This window comes from Bactrocera oleae, chromosome 3 (genome assembly GCF_042242935.1).
Source record: "Bactrocera oleae isolate idBacOlea1 chromosome 3, idBacOlea1, whole genome shotgun sequence".
NCBI lineage: Eukaryota > Metazoa > Arthropoda > Insecta > Diptera > Tephritidae > Bactrocera > Bactrocera oleae.
Window position 1 is genome coordinate 15,993,527 of NC_091537.1, and position 16,189 is coordinate 16,009,715.

The following is a 16,189-nucleotide window of genomic DNA, read 5'->3' on the forward strand; positions in this document are numbered from 1 at the left end:
GCTGTGCTATAAGCGGATTTCACGTCTGGCGCATCAAATAAAAATGTTGGGGCGGATTTCGTTAAACGGCATTTTAATTCAACATTTTATTACTATATTTAAATTTTTCCTGTTATTTGTGTGTGGTGATGCTTGAAGAGGGCTTTTGCATAAATACGCAGTTAATAATTAAATTTTATGTTTTTTGTTTTGTTTCTTATTTTGGTGGCATTGTTGTTGTTGTAGCGTCAGAATTCTGCCGAGTTGATTTGGTGGCATTGTCACATCTTTCGCATAAATTGGAATTATTTAAATCGTTTTCGTAATAATGGACTTACAGAAAGACCTTATACATATTGTAGTGTCCAGTTTTATATTTGTTAATGATTTTCAAACGAGTTGTAATGTTTTAAAAAGTTCGATTGCATCGGCCGGGAATCGAACCCGGGCCGCCCGCGTGGCAGGCGAGCATTCTACCACTGAACCACCGATGCTCTTATAAAAAAATAACAGTAAACTTCGGAGACTTCAAATAATTATGTTTTTAAATGCTTTAAGTGACTGTAATATCAGAGACAAAGGTTTTGATATTCTTCCATTACTAATAGTAAACCCAAAATTTAGTCTAGTTATTATGTTTAGTGTTTATAGCTGTGGCTAACAGTCGTACTATGTACCTCTTCTCAGTCAAAGATCCTTAAACATATTCGTTCCATTTTAAGTAGGAACTAGAACTGGTTTTTATCCTGGGAATGGTTTAATTAACTGAACCGTTAAATTTCCTAACATTTTCCCCAATTATTAGGCACCAACCGAACTGAGAACATCCTTTTCCTTTAGGTAGTAACAGTATTGGTCCGTACCTCAGCCATTTTCAGAGTAGTATGGATTCAAGGACACAAGGGAACCGTAGGTATTTGTAGAGCTGACGAACTGGAACCTTAGCTTCGCTATCAGTAAAATAGAAACGTGTCGGAGCTCCGCTGTCTCTTTGCGTTTTCCTTTTGTATGGCTGGGTCTCACGAGAGCTTGGCGGGCGCTGTGACGTCATCCCTCGTCTATCACTATAAAAAAATTAGTAATGCATCGGCCGGGAATCGAACCCGGGCCGCCCGCGTGGCAGGCGAGCATTCTACCACTGAACCACCGATGCTTATTATAACATTTATCTGTATTTTTGTAAAATATAAAAATATCGGAAACTTTTTTTAGTATCAAAAGCCTAGTGCCCTTACACATTATAACTAAGCTAGTAGTATTGCCTTTTGTGCTGTTCTAAGGAACTTTATTGAATGGGCCTACTTTTTCTCTCGAGACTTTTTCAAAACATATGCAAGGTGTATATCTGAACAGCCCAGGTCTAAAACCATAATACGCCACTAGACGCTAAGTAAGCTGATTCCACGTTGCTTAACACAGTTTGTAGGATCTCCTTTTCCATGAATTTAACATGGACTGGTAGAGCACGTCTTTGTCAGCTCCTTCGAGAATTTATCGACGTGTGCAACTTTTTTCATTCCTTAGCCCCGTTTTGGTGTTGTAATTTGACCTTGGTCAAGTAAGTGAAAGGCAAAATCGGTTTCATTTACATTTAGAGATTTTAAATCAGTAATATTATGAAGTACCTTGAAGGACTTATATTTTTAACTCTTAGCAATAATAAAGTGTTATAATATTAACTGAAATGTTACTGAAAGCAAAAAATATATTGCTGCATCGGCCGGGAATCGAACCCGGGCCGCCCGCGTGGCAGGCGAGCATTCTACCACTGAACCACCGATGCTTTATACCATAGTCCGGGTTTATTTATATAAAATTTTCGTCAATAGATCGTACAAAAATATATAAAAGTATGAGTTAACCAAAGTAAGAAGTATTTGATCAGCTAGACAATGGGTGCGTTCGAGATGACATCTCGACAGCAGTGTTGCAAATTTGTCAAAGTATCATCCGCAATCAGTAGCTAGCTGTACTGCTGCAATTATTACGTAGCTCGAATGCACCCAATAACAATCTCCAGTATTTTCCACTACGGCATAATATCCAATTCACTTTCTATTACTAATCTTTCTTGCCACGCCTACTTTTTTCTATATAATTATTTTTGCATATCCCTTATTACACATTTTTTTTATAAAAATTGTATTGCATCGGCCGGGAATCGAACCCGGGCCGCCCGCGTGGCAGGCGAGCATTCTACCACTGAACCACCGATGCTTGATATTTTAATCCAAGATTTGGGTATGATTTCATAACTACTATTTAAAAAAAAATATAATAAAGATTTGTTCGATTACGGCGGGCTTCTAAATTTAAAATACCATTTTTGGTATGTTTTTTCTTCTTGGTCTTTTGATAAAAATTAGGTCGCAGTTTTGGCGATTATCTTTTCGCTGTCACTAACTTTCTCTTCACTAAGCATTTTTTAAGGCCTGCGAACAGGATTAAGAGCCAGATTTTTCGGCGATTTCGCTATATAATAACAGTTTATGGTTACTTTCCTTTTAAGATAGTCGATGCAAAAATATTTCTTATGCATCTAAAAATATACATAGAAGGCATAATTTTGTCTGACTGTTGCGTCTTTTTAAGCTCTGTATTCGATTCGTAACTCGAATGACTGTTGAATGACTTGTCGTTTGGGGGTAAGTGGTAGAACCATGTTTCATACACTGTCACAAGCTCGGCTTTAATACGATTGAACAGCTCTAAACACTGCTCAGAATTATCAATTCGTTGTTGTTTGGGTCCCCCATCTCTTTTAGAACCACATGCATTACTTCTCAGATGGTTGATTTTGTCATTGACTCGACACATCTTGACAGTAACAGGAATACTTACAGTAAATAGAGAGAGATGAATCTTCCCATTTTAAGAAGGAAGCTTGCTACCTCTGTTTATTGCTAACTGAAAAAGTGGAACGTATGCTGTAGATTCAGTCTGAACCTCTAGAACAGTTGGCCCGCTAATAAGAAAATAGACCAAGAAGGTTGTTTATTTATTAGGTTTAGTTGTAATATTCGAGTTTAAAGGTGCGACAGTATATCAAGCATACAGATCAGGTCTTAATCGAAGTACTTGGAATACTTAACGCTAACTCAGTCCGACATCTTCAATGAATTTTTATAATTCTCTGCCTTCACGAATTAATTTGCGATTCTTCGCATTTATTTATACGCTTACAAAAACATGAAACTTACATTAGCTGATGGTGGCCGCAACATAACAAGTGTAAAAATATTTTCTCGCTTTAATAAGTATAAGTGCAAAAGCGCATAAGTACTTGAGTATATGAGTATTTGCAATATTTGCAACATTTCGCTCAGCACAAGGAGTCCTCGGTCGGAACTAGTTAAGCTGAATCTTAAAAGCGTTGAAAATGCAAGAAAGAATGTAGCAGACGAATAAACATAAGCACATATGTGGATTGCAATAAATAAAAGCTGCAGCTTGTGAAGCCGAAACCGACTCCCCTGTTTGCATACCTACACACATCTATCCTTCAACGACCGGCAACAATAACAAAAATATGCGCGAAGCTCACACTGATCATCAAAAGAAGCTGCCGCGCCGCCACCACAAATTCGATCGGCCTCGGCTCATACAGAACAACATAGCAACCAAGTAACAACAAAACAATGCCAAGACATAATCTGATGCCCAAGCCGCAAACTGCACTCGTTAAGCTGACGAGCTATGTGTTTGGTTAAGTTAAGGTACGACCAAGTCAATGGACACCCTGCCCTGGATGCACAAATATCTGCACAGTAATTGAGTGTGACACCAGCACGAAAGGTGTGTACTGCAGCACAACAACAATGTGTGCCTTGCGGTTGGTTGGTCAGCTAAAATTGCAGTGAATGTGTAGCGGCAAAGCTCATTATGTGCAAGTATGCTCTCCGTCTGCCTTTCGGGCGAGGAAGAGGCGTAAAGATGTATATTCTTAATTCAATGCGGATTTAGTCGGTAATAAATTAGGTTATTTAATGTTGCAATAAGTTATTTTGTTGAATTGGAATCGGAAAATATTCAAAGAGCTTATAATAAAGTTCCAAAGTAATGGCAGCCAGCGGAAAGCTTCGGAAACAGCGAGAGAAAGAAAGGCTCATTGAAGCAAACAAATCATAACTAAACTTAATTTATTCCCTTCTTAGTTAGAGTAGAAATCATTAAGAAAGAAATTAAATACTGCTAATGTAAACGGCAATTCATTAAATATGCTCCAGTGTCATAATTTTTCTAGGTTATGAATTTTTATTGAATCCAACCAGCGTGCTGCGGTTTCGGTAAGATCAGGAATTGTAGAGCAAAGTTTGGACAGTGGATAAATAGTCTGTGTGCCCTCTGCCGTTCGTTGGTTGTGACATACACTCTTAGGAATTAATTTCCATTAAGCTAAGAATAGGCAATAGACTAAATGATTAGATAAGTATTTTTCCTTTAACTGCGGATATTAACAAACTATCGCTACTGGACTATCGATAATTTTGATTCGTCACCGATAACAATTTCATTATTAACAAAGCCGAAGTGAGCCCGGATTTTTATTAGGTCCAAAATTGTCAGCTTAGCATCATTCTTCAAAGATAAAATTAACAAATGAAATTTTTTTTCTTCTATTTTTCGATAATTTTGACAACCATTTGAAACCAATATTGTGAATTTCACTATTAACACAACCACTCTTCGTCAACCTTTTCGTTAATGTTCGACATATTGGCCTTCCCAAAATTTCTGATAAAATCAGGTATCTAAAAACCGATATATTATATGTATGTATTTCTCGTGAGTCAAGACCATTTCGAGCGTTACAAAATTCTCCTCGGTTATTAGAAACTTGTTTTTAAAATTTTTTTGTTTTGTTTTTAAAACTATTCAAAATATATGTATCCCGGAAACTATATTGGTATCAAATATCGATGCCTTCGGCGGCCTTAATGTGAGTATGAAAGATTTTTATTACATAAGACATGCTTTTAATCAAAAAATCACATTAAAATGCTGAGCAATTGGTATTTTTAATTAAGAGAATTTTATCTGTATTGAAGGAACAATGTTATTATCGAACACTACCGGAAATAATCGATGCAAATACATTGGTCTGCCAATGTCTACTTCGAAACTTCTCGTACTACCATACTGATTTATATTATATATTTTTAGTGTAAAGAAAGGTTAAATCGTGATTCTTGTTATAGCTCTAAGCTGCTACTCTTACAATTTGAAATTCTTAAGCATGCCACTGGGTTGATTGCCATAGTCTACTTTAAGTGTGTACAGAATTTTTAGTTCGACTAAAAATGTTTTTACAGTAAATACATCTAAAACAGAGATAAAAAGTTGCAATACATAAATTTAGACAAATTTTACATTTAATTTATAGCATTTTAATTTTATAGGATTTCACATACAAATAAAAAATATAATATAATTAATGCATCGGCCGGGAATCGAACCCGGGCCGCCCGCGTGGCAGGCGAGCATTCTACCACTGAACCACCGATGCCTCTTAAAATAATGTTTCAAATTACCGAACTTCAGTTATGCTCCTCTCGCTAACCAGTTTTACATAAATCCAACTGCAAACAATCACTTGAAAATGTGAAAAAGTTTTACGATGCAACAGACGGTTTTTACTTCGACGCTGGCTGTGCTGCATGATCAACGCACGATAGTACAAAGCTGATCGTAAAAATATGCTTAGCTGCTTGGGGAATCACCTGCAGTAATGGCGGTGTCACTAAATGTCATACTTACTCAAAGTCGCCAAGCAAGTCGCCCAAAAGCAAGTTATTAATAGATAGAGGACAAAGGTACTCGCTACTGGTTTTCTCTTTAATTACTTTTTGAGTAGGAAATTAAGATAAGTCTTGGTCATACTAATTAAGACTACAAAAATGTAAATACGTATTTATGTAATGTATTAGTACAACTAACTTAACGAAACGACACTTGTGAACAGTTAACCGTAGATCAGTTAACTAGAATCATCACCTCAGGGTGTAGAGATAATAATTCGATCTTGCAAAGAAGAACATTGTTGTTTTTGTTTTAAAGCAAATAGTGGTAAAAATTGAAATGCATCGGCCGGGAATCGAACCCGGGCCGCCCGCGTGGCAGGCGAGCATTCTACCACTGAACCACCGATGCTTGATATTTGAGGTTATATCTCTTCAAATTCCAAGAAAGTGCTTAGTGTCAGTCTTCTCTACAACTAATAATTTTATAATTATCTACGTTAATTATTGCTCTAACAGCATAAAATCTGTTGTATTGAGAACTCATAAAAATAAGAGAAATGGAGATAATAGTTAAAAAGGGGTAATTTATGTGTCGTTTTCCATTTCGCAATCTTTGAACGAAAAACTGCAAAAAATATGTTAACGTAAATAATCAGATACTTGTTAAATAATAAGTATTGTTTTTGTGATTATAACCACATTAAAGTTTACTTTAATTTGAAAACAATATTTGTCTAATACTGGCAGTAATGGTTAGGTAAATCCAATTACTTCGGTACTCATTGGAGTCTTAATGAAATTCTGAATTAAATTTGAATTTTGTATACAATGTCTATATAGAATACTGAACTGTCAATCGGTCAATATAGTTTTGTTTTTCCACAAAAATTTTTTTTATTATAATACCTACAAAAAAAAACGATTTTTGAAAAAACTGTTATTTACTTTAAAATATAGTATCAGTTTAGCTCGATTCACTTAACCCAGTAGTGTTCAAACTTATTTAGTCCGTCTAAAAGTATGTTTTCTGGAGGTCATAAATTAGAATTCCGTGGCGGCATTAACCTCCTTATTCAACTCGAAGTTCTGTTCGGCGAGTGACTTTTTCAAGTTTGAAAACAAAAAAAATTCGCGCAAGAATTGAATGTTCAGTAGTTTATAGTCTATTTCGGCTAAATTGATGAGAGATGGAGGTGTGAGACGGTACGATGTCATGGTGAAAAGTCAGTTTTATATGTAAATGGTACCGTTTTTATACTCTCGCAACCTTTTGCTACAGAGTATAATAGTTTTGTTCACCTAACGGTTGTTTGTATCACCTAAAACTAATCGAGGTAGATATAGGGTTATATATATATAAATGATCAGGATGAAGAGACGAGTTGAAATCCGGGTGACTGTCTGTCCGTCCGTCCGTCCGTGCAAGCTCTAACTTGAGTAAAAATTGAGATATCTTTATGAAACTTGGTAGACATGTTTCTTGGTACCGTAAGATGGTTGGTATTGCAGATGGGCGTAATCGGACCACTGCCACGCCCACAAAACGCCATTAATCAAAAACAAATAACTTGCCATAACTATGCTCCGCAATAAGATACAAGACTGTTATTTGGTACACAGGATCACATTAGGGAGGGGCATCTGCAGTTAGAATTTTTTTTAAAGTGGGCGTGGTCCCGCCTCTAATAGGTTTAATGTGCATATCTCCTAAACCGCTTATGCTATAATAACAAAATTCACTAGAAGCAAATGTTTTTAGCACTTCTATTGACGGTGTGAAAATAGTTGAAATCGGGTGGCAACTCCGCCCACTCCCCATATAACGGGACTGTTAAAAACTACTAAAAGCGCGATAAATCAAGCACTAAACACGCCAGAGACATTAAATTTTATCTCTGAGATGGTATAAGATGACTATATAGGAACCGCGTTCAAAATTAGACAGTGGGCGTGGCACAGCCCACTTTTAGGTGAAAACCCATATCTTGAGATCTGCTCAACCGATTTCAACCAAATTCGGTGCATAACGTTCTTCTCATGTTTCTATGTCATAGTGCGAAAATGGGCGAAATCGGACTACAACCACGCTTACTTCCCATGTAACACCATTTTCAATTCCATCTGATTCTTTCACTTTCCACTATGCAAATCAGGTAACAATGATTATATCGGGGTAAAACTTTGCGTGAATAATGCAATTAAAGTATGCCACCTTGCGGCCAAAAATTGTCTAAATCGAACCAAAACTGTTCAAGCCTCTAAGTACTAAATATGTGGGCCCCAGTGCCTATAGTTGACCTTCTACCGAAAATATCAGTCAATCCACAAAGAAATCTCAAACGAGTATACCATTTGACTTTGCGAGAGTATAAAATGTTCGGTTACATCCGAACTTAGCCCTTCCTTACTTGTTTCTTATAAGTTTCGGCATAGTAGAGCCCCTTTGAGCGTTTTGCTCTGCCTTCAAAGTAGTTGATGTAGCTCAGACCTTGTGAATCCGAAAAACCCTTCCGACCAATAGCTCAACACATCTTCCATGAGTGGTCTGTTAACACGAGATCGTGGAATTCTGAGGCAGCTCTTAAAATATTTCAGTTGTTTTTACTATTCGGTCAGTTCAGAATCTTTTTTAGGCTTGAAATGCACTCTGAGAATCCACGCATTTCGCCATGTAAGTTAAGAGGTTCGAAAATAAAAAATATTTCACCTGCATTGAACAAAGACCTTGAATTTGAAATTCTTATTGTCTACATATATATATATTGAATATTCCCCACTGTTTCTGCCAATAAAGTAACTAATTTTATAACAATTTACTCCAAAAACAATATGTTTGCGAAATAAAGGCTTTCAATTAAATGTGGTTGTAATGATGGTACCCTGCGGCGCGGCTGAAGGTGTCGCTTTGATAGCTTTCTTAACCACACGATTATTTTTTCCTTTTTGCGTGTCTTTTTAAAATTTCTTGAATGTAGCTGTTGTAGTTCTGTTGCATGGTATATAACTGTATATATAATATAATATCATTGAACTCCCGCCATCCGCATTAACATTTCAAATTTATGAGTCCACAACCTCTTGTATGTTCTTACCAAATAGAGTTTCTTATCAGTTGTATTTATTTCATTATGTGAGCATCACATAAGTATACTAAATGCTCTTAAAAAATATATATGTATATATCAATATGTTATCACCTCGCATATTTATAAGATTAAGAGTTGAAATCCGAATATTTATAAATGACATCTAACATGTGTCGCTTTTCTATGTTTTGATGTTTATGTACCAAGATTTATTTTGACACCTAATTTTACTAATGAAATGAAAATCGAAATTTGTGTTTCGACATTTTTACAAGTAACTAATCTCTTGAGACCTAACATCAGGCTTAAGATTTGACATGTTGTCCCGCTATAATTCTTGAAGAGTGTGTAAGCCTAGACACAAAAATGTCCACCGCTGAAATCTTTATTTACCACAGTGTCTTTAATTTCTACTTACAGTGACTGCAAAAATTGTTATGTTTCAACTTCTCAACTGTTTTCATTTAACCTCGTTACTATTAGTAATTTTGTTCTTTTCAGATCGCTTAATATTTTAGATTAAACAAATTCGTTCTTAGACAGGGAAGGTATTAACAACATTTTTATGCCTTCAACTGAAGTGAAGCTTAATCTTGGGAGGTGCAAGGTTTGAACAATATGGCGGGTATATTTATAAGTTTGACTTCTACAACATCGAACTTTATGTCATGTTTTCAGCAGTTGTTTTTTTTAAGAGGCCCTCATTGTAGCATCTAACCATTTTTAAGAAGCTCAAGATACAAGAACCCCTCATAGTTTAGGTTATTGTTAGGTTCAATTCAACATTATATATAATCCGTTGTATAGCCAGGAAATATAATGTAATCAGTCGACAAAGCGGCCCTAAGGCCAATAAAAATCGTTTTATTTCTATTCTCAATCAGCTTACCGGGATGTCTCAAAGTGAGCTCCGAGCTGTTTAATCCTTGATCTTACAAATCCGGAAGAATCGAGAAGGAAGTGTTGAGATGTTTCTACGCCGCCTTCTTTTAAACAGCTTTTACAACTGGCATCCGGTAGGATTCTTAACCTTAGCGCGTGAACACCGATAGGGTCCTATCAAAAAAGGCTTCCGCGAAGCCCAGATGTAGTAGAACATATATAGTTGGGCTAAAGATTATTAGTTCAGATTTTAGAGTAGAAAGAATGTCAAAATAATTTATTTTTCTTCCCTTTTTGTACTATTTGATAAGTTCTTTAAAACCCTACTTCGATGTAGTTAGATTTGCATAATTTTTGATTTATTGAACCCACATATTTTTTTCTGGTGTCTTAACTGATAATAAAAATTAATGTCACGGAGGTCAAAGTCGAGATCTGGCGTAGATATACGAGTATATTTTTCTAATGCTGTACGGTAATCGCCATGAAAAATCCAGCGGTTCTAAGGCGGCTCCTGAGGATTTCGGGAGATTCGTCCATTTGGTCAGAAATCAAGACGTACCTAATAAATAGAAGAAATTTGAGATACAAAGTCTAGTTATATATAAGTAAACTTACAAAGCCGGATCAAAGGGTTGATTGCTGATTACTTATTCCATACCGAGTTTTGAATTTGGGTTGTGCGAAGTTCCGAAATTTTAGAGAAAACTCGGTAGTCAATATGAAATATTTTGCCAATAACTTTTCACACTAATTCCTTTATATGTCGGGGACATTCGACTAACAAGTAAACTCGAAAATAAGAGTAAGATTCCATACCTCATCTATTCTTCATTTTATGAGTCACTGTAATAATCGCTGTAATATTGATAACTAAAATAATTGGTGAACACTGTAGTCGCCTGTCCGCTGGCTCAGTTGCGCTCTGCTTTAAACTATCGCTTTTACCATGCTGCTTATTGTCACATCTTGTCTTCCCCACATACTTCCTTAACGGCTGGAATTCTTGTTTACAGCTTGTGCTTATGACCCCTTTCGGGACACAACCGCTTGTGTATCGAGTCGTTGAGGTTTATTTTTGCGCTTGCGTGTATAGCTGTCTGTCTGTGTCTTTTGTGTCTTTATCTTGAATGTCGGTAATAAAAATGTAATAAAATCGATTTTTATGCGCTGATATAAATGAAACATATAATTTATGACATACTTAGTTGAATGTGACTTTAAGCGTTTCGGTCTTTTTTTTATTGAATTTTGTTCTTCCCATTTTTCTTTAGGGTTTCCTTACGTTTGCGGCTTTTTCGTTGAAGTTCAATGGGTCATTGCAGTTCATTTGCGGTGTGATAACTCAAAATATTTTGAAAGCGTCAAGTGCGCTGTGGTTGCAATGTGAAATTGTTTTTATCGGCAGCTTGTTGGCCGAAGTATTTCTGTCACATGCCACATTGCAATGTCGGCTTTCTTTCTCAAGCGTTCTCTGTCACGCTGCCTCACTATCTTTCGTTCACTTACATTTCAAGTCTACTTATGTTGTTGTTTTTTTCCTGTTTTTTTTTGTATTTGTGGCATGTCTGCAGCACGTCGGAAGTCAAAATTCGACAGCATTTTAATTAAAAGTCACACACTTTTAACACTAACATAGCTTTCTTCTTTTTTAATTAGTGTGGCGCACGTACTTTTCCACAAATGCACACTTGTTGGCTTCTTTTTACCCATTCGTCTTTGGCATAGCCGTTCGCTGAGCTCCCAAACCGCAGGGCAAACATACTAACGCTTGCTTGTCATATATCCACACCTGTATGTCTATGTGTATGTGTGTGTGTGTGTGTGTCGATTCCTTTTGCGCTTTCGAAATATTCCGCCTTGGGGCTCGCCACTTACCTTTTTACTATGTGTTGGCAAGGAACGCGCCCCAGACAGGCGACGAAGTGGCGACACGTTGTCCGTCTGCTCATTGTTTGCTACCCTTCTACCTTGCTTGCGACGCCTTCACCACGGAGAGATCCGCACGAACGACAGATCCCAAATAAACTGACCGACTGACGCTATGTCTTTGCGAAACTGGTACGATCCCACAGCAACAACACAACTGCTTTGAGCTATATGTTAGACAGTCTTTCTATGGTTGTTTGCGAAGACAAACGATCTTCGAATATGTGGCACAGTGCCCAGGATACAATGCGCAATCGTATTGTTATATATTGTATTGTATGTGCGCTTATGGTGCCGCTTGGCACCGCTTAGTTTGTTTTAATTCGATTCGTTTTTCCTGTGCGCTTCTTGGTTTTGTCCGACTGTTGCCTCAGCCGCATTTGGCCAATCTTCTGCCGTAGCCTGTAGGCTCCGTCGTAAGATTTGTTCTGCCTTTTGTTTTTGTATTTATTTGAACTTGTTTTGCCGTGCTTACAATTAATTCAGGTGGCGCTTAGTTTGCGCGTTGCTCAGATTGCGTGGCCGCACAGCATCCTTCTGTTGTAATCAAAAAGTGTTTCGTTGCCCGGGAGTGTGGCAAGTACATGTGGTAAGACATTTCCAGACAAGCGAACAGGTTCTTTTGCGTGTTACATACGCTCTCGATATACACAACGATATATACCGATATATATGTATATATATATATATATATATACAGGTACATATTCGTATGTAATATCACGAACGTCTTTTGCTGCGACTGATTGCTGCCACTGTGGTGTGGCAGCTCTGCATTTTTTGCCACCAAGTAGTGGTGCTGTTGATAGCGCCATGTCGCAGACAAACCTGTCTCTTGAATACTATTAAGATTAATGTCAAAAGGTTTTAATTTAATTAGATAATTTCTCTTAAAGTATTTAAAGCGGTCCATGGACTCACTAAAGCATTGCTACATTGCTCTTGTTGTTGGCCTTTGGCTCTTCAATTATTTGGAAATAATGTTTAAATTGATTGCGATTAATCTTTTTCTCTTCTTCTTCTTTCCAGGTAAGTTTATTACTGGAATATGTTTAAAAACTTAACTGAAATTGAAATGTGGCGACGTCTGTCAAAACATACTGACATAAGCATAGTAATAATTTAGCGGAATTTATGTGAGTAGAAATTAGTGTTTAAGTGATTATGATTGTGTAGCTCAGAAGATCAATATTTATTCTAATAAAGTGCGAATATTTAAAAAATATTTGTTGCATCGGCCGGGAATCGAACCCGGGCCGCCCGCGTGGCAGGCGAGCATTCTACCACTGAACCACCGATGCTTGTTAACACACTTAACTGTAAATTAAGAGATTCGACATAATATTGAACCACTTTTTAATTAGTTATAGACGCAAATCAACTACAAGGATAGATCTGACATCTTCTCGCGCTAAGGGCCTTTCTCCAAATGAAGCTTCGGCTGTCTTGACCTTAACCTTAAAATCCGACAATTTCTACATCATAATTAATTATGTAGCCTCCAAATTACGTACTTCTGTATTAAGAGGAACGTCTCCTTTAATGTCTAATTCCTTAGTCGATCCAAAATATAAAACCCGTATTATTTGTAGTATGCAAAACCTATTTATGAGTTAATTTTTGACGACTTATTGCTCGTCAGTTCTCGGCTATGACTATTAAAAAGGAATTCTGCATCGGCCGGGAATCGAACCCGGGCCGCCCGCGTGGCAGGCGAGCATTCTACCACTGAACCACCGATGCTCTTATCAAAAAATAACGGTATACATTGGAGATTTTAATTATTTATGTTTTTAAATGGTTTAAGCGACTGTAATATCAGAGGCAGAAGTTTTGTGCTTTTTCCATTACTAATGGCAAACCCAAAATTAAGTCTAGTTATTATGTTTCGTCTTTCTAGCTGTGGCTAACAGTCGTACCATGTACGTCTTCTCGATTAGATCCTTATATTCGTTCCTTTTTAAGTAAGAACTAGAAATGCTTTTTATCCAGGGAATGCTTTAATTAACTGAACCGATAAAAGACCTACCTAACCTAACATTTTCCCCCAATTGTTTGGCACCGACCGAATTGAGGCATTATTTTACCTTTAGGTAGCAACTAGTAGCTCCGTACCACAGCAATATTCAGAGAAGATAATATCAACTCCGATAGTGGGACGGCAATACTAGTCTCGAACTCACACACCGTGCTCTCGAGGCTACTTATACCTAGCCTCACCAACAATAACGTTGATTGACTTCTTAATAAGAGTAGTATGGATTCAAGGTCACATGAAAACTGTAGGTATATGTAGAGCTAATGAACTGGAAGGAAGGCCACCTTAGCTTCGCTATCAGTAAAATGACAACGTTTTGGAGCTCTGCTGTCTCTTTGCGTTTTCCTTTTGTATGGCTGGGTCTCACGAGAGCTTGGCAAGCGCTGTGACGTCATCCCTCGTCTATCACTATTAAAAAATGAGTTATGCATCGGCCGGGAATCGAACCCGGGCCGCCCGCGTGGCAGGCGAGCATTCTACCACTGAACCACCGATGCTCATTAACATATTGGTATTTTTAAGATTTTTAAGAGAAATGATAAACACATTACTAGAAAGTTGACCTACCTTGCTCCAAGCTTATCAATATTAATGATTATAAAATTAGTTTCTTTTGGCATTTATCTGCACCCTAGTGATTTCTTTTATAGTTAGATCTGATAGACTCTGCCATGGCATTGCAACTGTCTTACCAGCGCCAGGTTTTAAGTCTCAGGAGTGTTGCCAAAAGGACACCTATTTAACTGACTGATTTTATTTTGTCTTTCCTGAAAATAAAGTAAATATTTCTAATAGCTGCTCCCGGAGAAACGATAACCACGGAGCTTTAACCGAGGAAAACTGTGGTAGTAAACCAAGGAATGGCCCATGGTCCTCTCAAAGAGGCAAAATTTAGGGTTTGTGACTGTTTCGACAGGGATATTTTTGAAAGTTTTCTGTGTGCTTAAGTGGATTCTGAACTCTTCCGAACTCTCTTGAATACTAAGAGGTTAGGTGCTAGTGGTCATGAATGATTAAACGAAAGTTCATATTAAAATGGAGCCACCACATGCTTCCATTCTTCACTTCACAATTACCTTTACACTTAATCGAATTAAGAAAACGGCCACTTTTAAATACAATTCCTTTTCTATTAAAAATTAAAAACTTTTTCCTTTATTTTTAAATTAAATTTTTACAACAAATCGAATTTATTACGCTTATTTCCTGTCATACTCGTATTTCACTATTTCCTTTTGTGTTCACCAATATTGTTTATTCTTTGTGCGCAATACAATACATTGATTAATTCCGACACCATTTATCACGCTTTTATCCCGTTTCCAAAGAAGAGTACAGTAAGTTGAAAGTTAAAGTCAAGCCACAAAATTAAGAATGAAGGAACAATTCGGTGCAATGTAACATCGACGGTCGGTTAGTTGGTTTGTTGGTTCACTAGCTCGGCGGCGACTGATTCATTGGCACGGCAGTAGTGCGCATAATAAAATCCAATCAAGCGATTGGTTGCGCATGCGCGTGAAGCCTGAACGGGAACAAAAGCACAAAAAAAAAAAAAACAACACCGTAAAGCCAACGAAGCATACAGGCAAGCAAGCTGTCCTACGTAATCTTGATGGGGTAACAATACGTAGTATAAAATATTGGTTCTTGCTAATACTTACTGGGACCTACGTAGTGAAGTTGAATGAGAGAAATGAGCTTCGCTGTCTGCTATTTCGTTATGCGCTGGCACTGTTGGAGGTGTAGGAGCAGCTAAATGCATGCAACCACGTTCCAATAGCCAATTTCGGTTATTTTTCTACTAGCTGCTTACAATGCTTATGACACTTGAGCAGTGTGTTGGCTTAGCTTCATTGTTATGGGGAGGCTACAAATCCAATTTGACACGCAATCACGTAGAACCAATCGTTTTGGAATTTAGTATTGAGTTAACTTGCTTGCTTTCTAGTACCTGCTTGCAACAAATCAAGCTGGCTAGCTCAGGTGATGCGTTACCAGTAATACTTCAGTAAAAACTGGATTTGCATTATTTTGTTTATATCTCTGGAGAGTTAAGTGGTAATCTTCGATTGCGCACGCATAAGCATCTCGAAGGTCACGTATACGAGATCTTTTTGATAATTCATTATTCAGACATTGTCTCCAATAATCGGATCTCCATTTGGTTCCTCGGTTTTCCGTGTTTCGATTTTAGTTAACAATTTCTAATGCTCCTTAAAAAGTCGTTCCTTTCAGTTATAACATCTATATATGTTCTGAATTTCTTATAGCTCGTATATAGTAATTCTTCGGGTTTGATATGTAAAATTTTTAGCTTTATTCTAAAATTTCACTTCATGGATTTTATGAGTCTTTTCGAGCACAGCGGTTTTTTTTGGTTCAAATTTATATGATGTGTAAAAAGGCATCTGCCTCACCAAAGGAATTTTTAGTATAGAATTACCATCTGTCAAGTCTTAATTAAGCTTAATTTTGGAAGAAAGTTTTGTTCCAACGTGCTTGAACTCTTTTTACCGGGTAAGCTATTTTCTAAC

The 16,189-nt window shown here is 37.1% G+C and overlaps 1 protein-coding gene and 9 non-coding genes across 10 annotated transcripts in view; 1 reads left to right on the plus strand and 9 right to left on the minus strand.

The window, feature by feature from the left end:
- Positions 1 to 16,189, plus strand: part of tkv (serine/threonine receptor kinase thickveins) — a 207,463-nt gene that overhangs the window by 23,861 nt on the left and 167,413 nt on the right. The gene's annotated exons all lie outside the window — the stretch shown is intronic.
- TRNAG-GCC (transfer RNA glycine (anticodon GCC)) lies at positions 403 to 473 on the minus strand. The gene has a single exon. It is a non-coding gene; the product is annotated as a tRNA-Gly (tRNA).
- TRNAG-GCC (transfer RNA glycine (anticodon GCC)) lies at positions 1,062 to 1,132 on the minus strand. Its single transcript has one exon. It is a non-coding gene; the product is annotated as a tRNA-Gly (tRNA).
- Positions 1,692 to 1,762, minus strand: TRNAG-GCC (transfer RNA glycine (anticodon GCC)). The gene has a single exon. It is a non-coding gene; the product is annotated as a tRNA-Gly (tRNA).
- Positions 2,126 to 2,196, minus strand: TRNAG-GCC (transfer RNA glycine (anticodon GCC)). Its single transcript has one exon. It is a non-coding gene; the product is annotated as a tRNA-Gly (tRNA).
- On the minus strand, positions 5,415 to 5,485 carry TRNAG-GCC (transfer RNA glycine (anticodon GCC)). The gene has a single exon. It is a non-coding gene; the product is annotated as a tRNA-Gly (tRNA).
- On the minus strand, positions 6,059 to 6,129 carry TRNAG-GCC (transfer RNA glycine (anticodon GCC)). Its single transcript has one exon. It is a non-coding gene; the product is annotated as a tRNA-Gly (tRNA).
- Positions 12,848 to 12,918, minus strand: TRNAG-GCC (transfer RNA glycine (anticodon GCC)). Its single transcript has one exon. It is a non-coding gene; the product is annotated as a tRNA-Gly (tRNA).
- On the minus strand, positions 13,290 to 13,360 carry TRNAG-GCC (transfer RNA glycine (anticodon GCC)). The gene has a single exon. It is a non-coding gene; the product is annotated as a tRNA-Gly (tRNA).
- Positions 14,082 to 14,152, minus strand: TRNAG-GCC (transfer RNA glycine (anticodon GCC)). The gene has a single exon. It is a non-coding gene; the product is annotated as a tRNA-Gly (tRNA).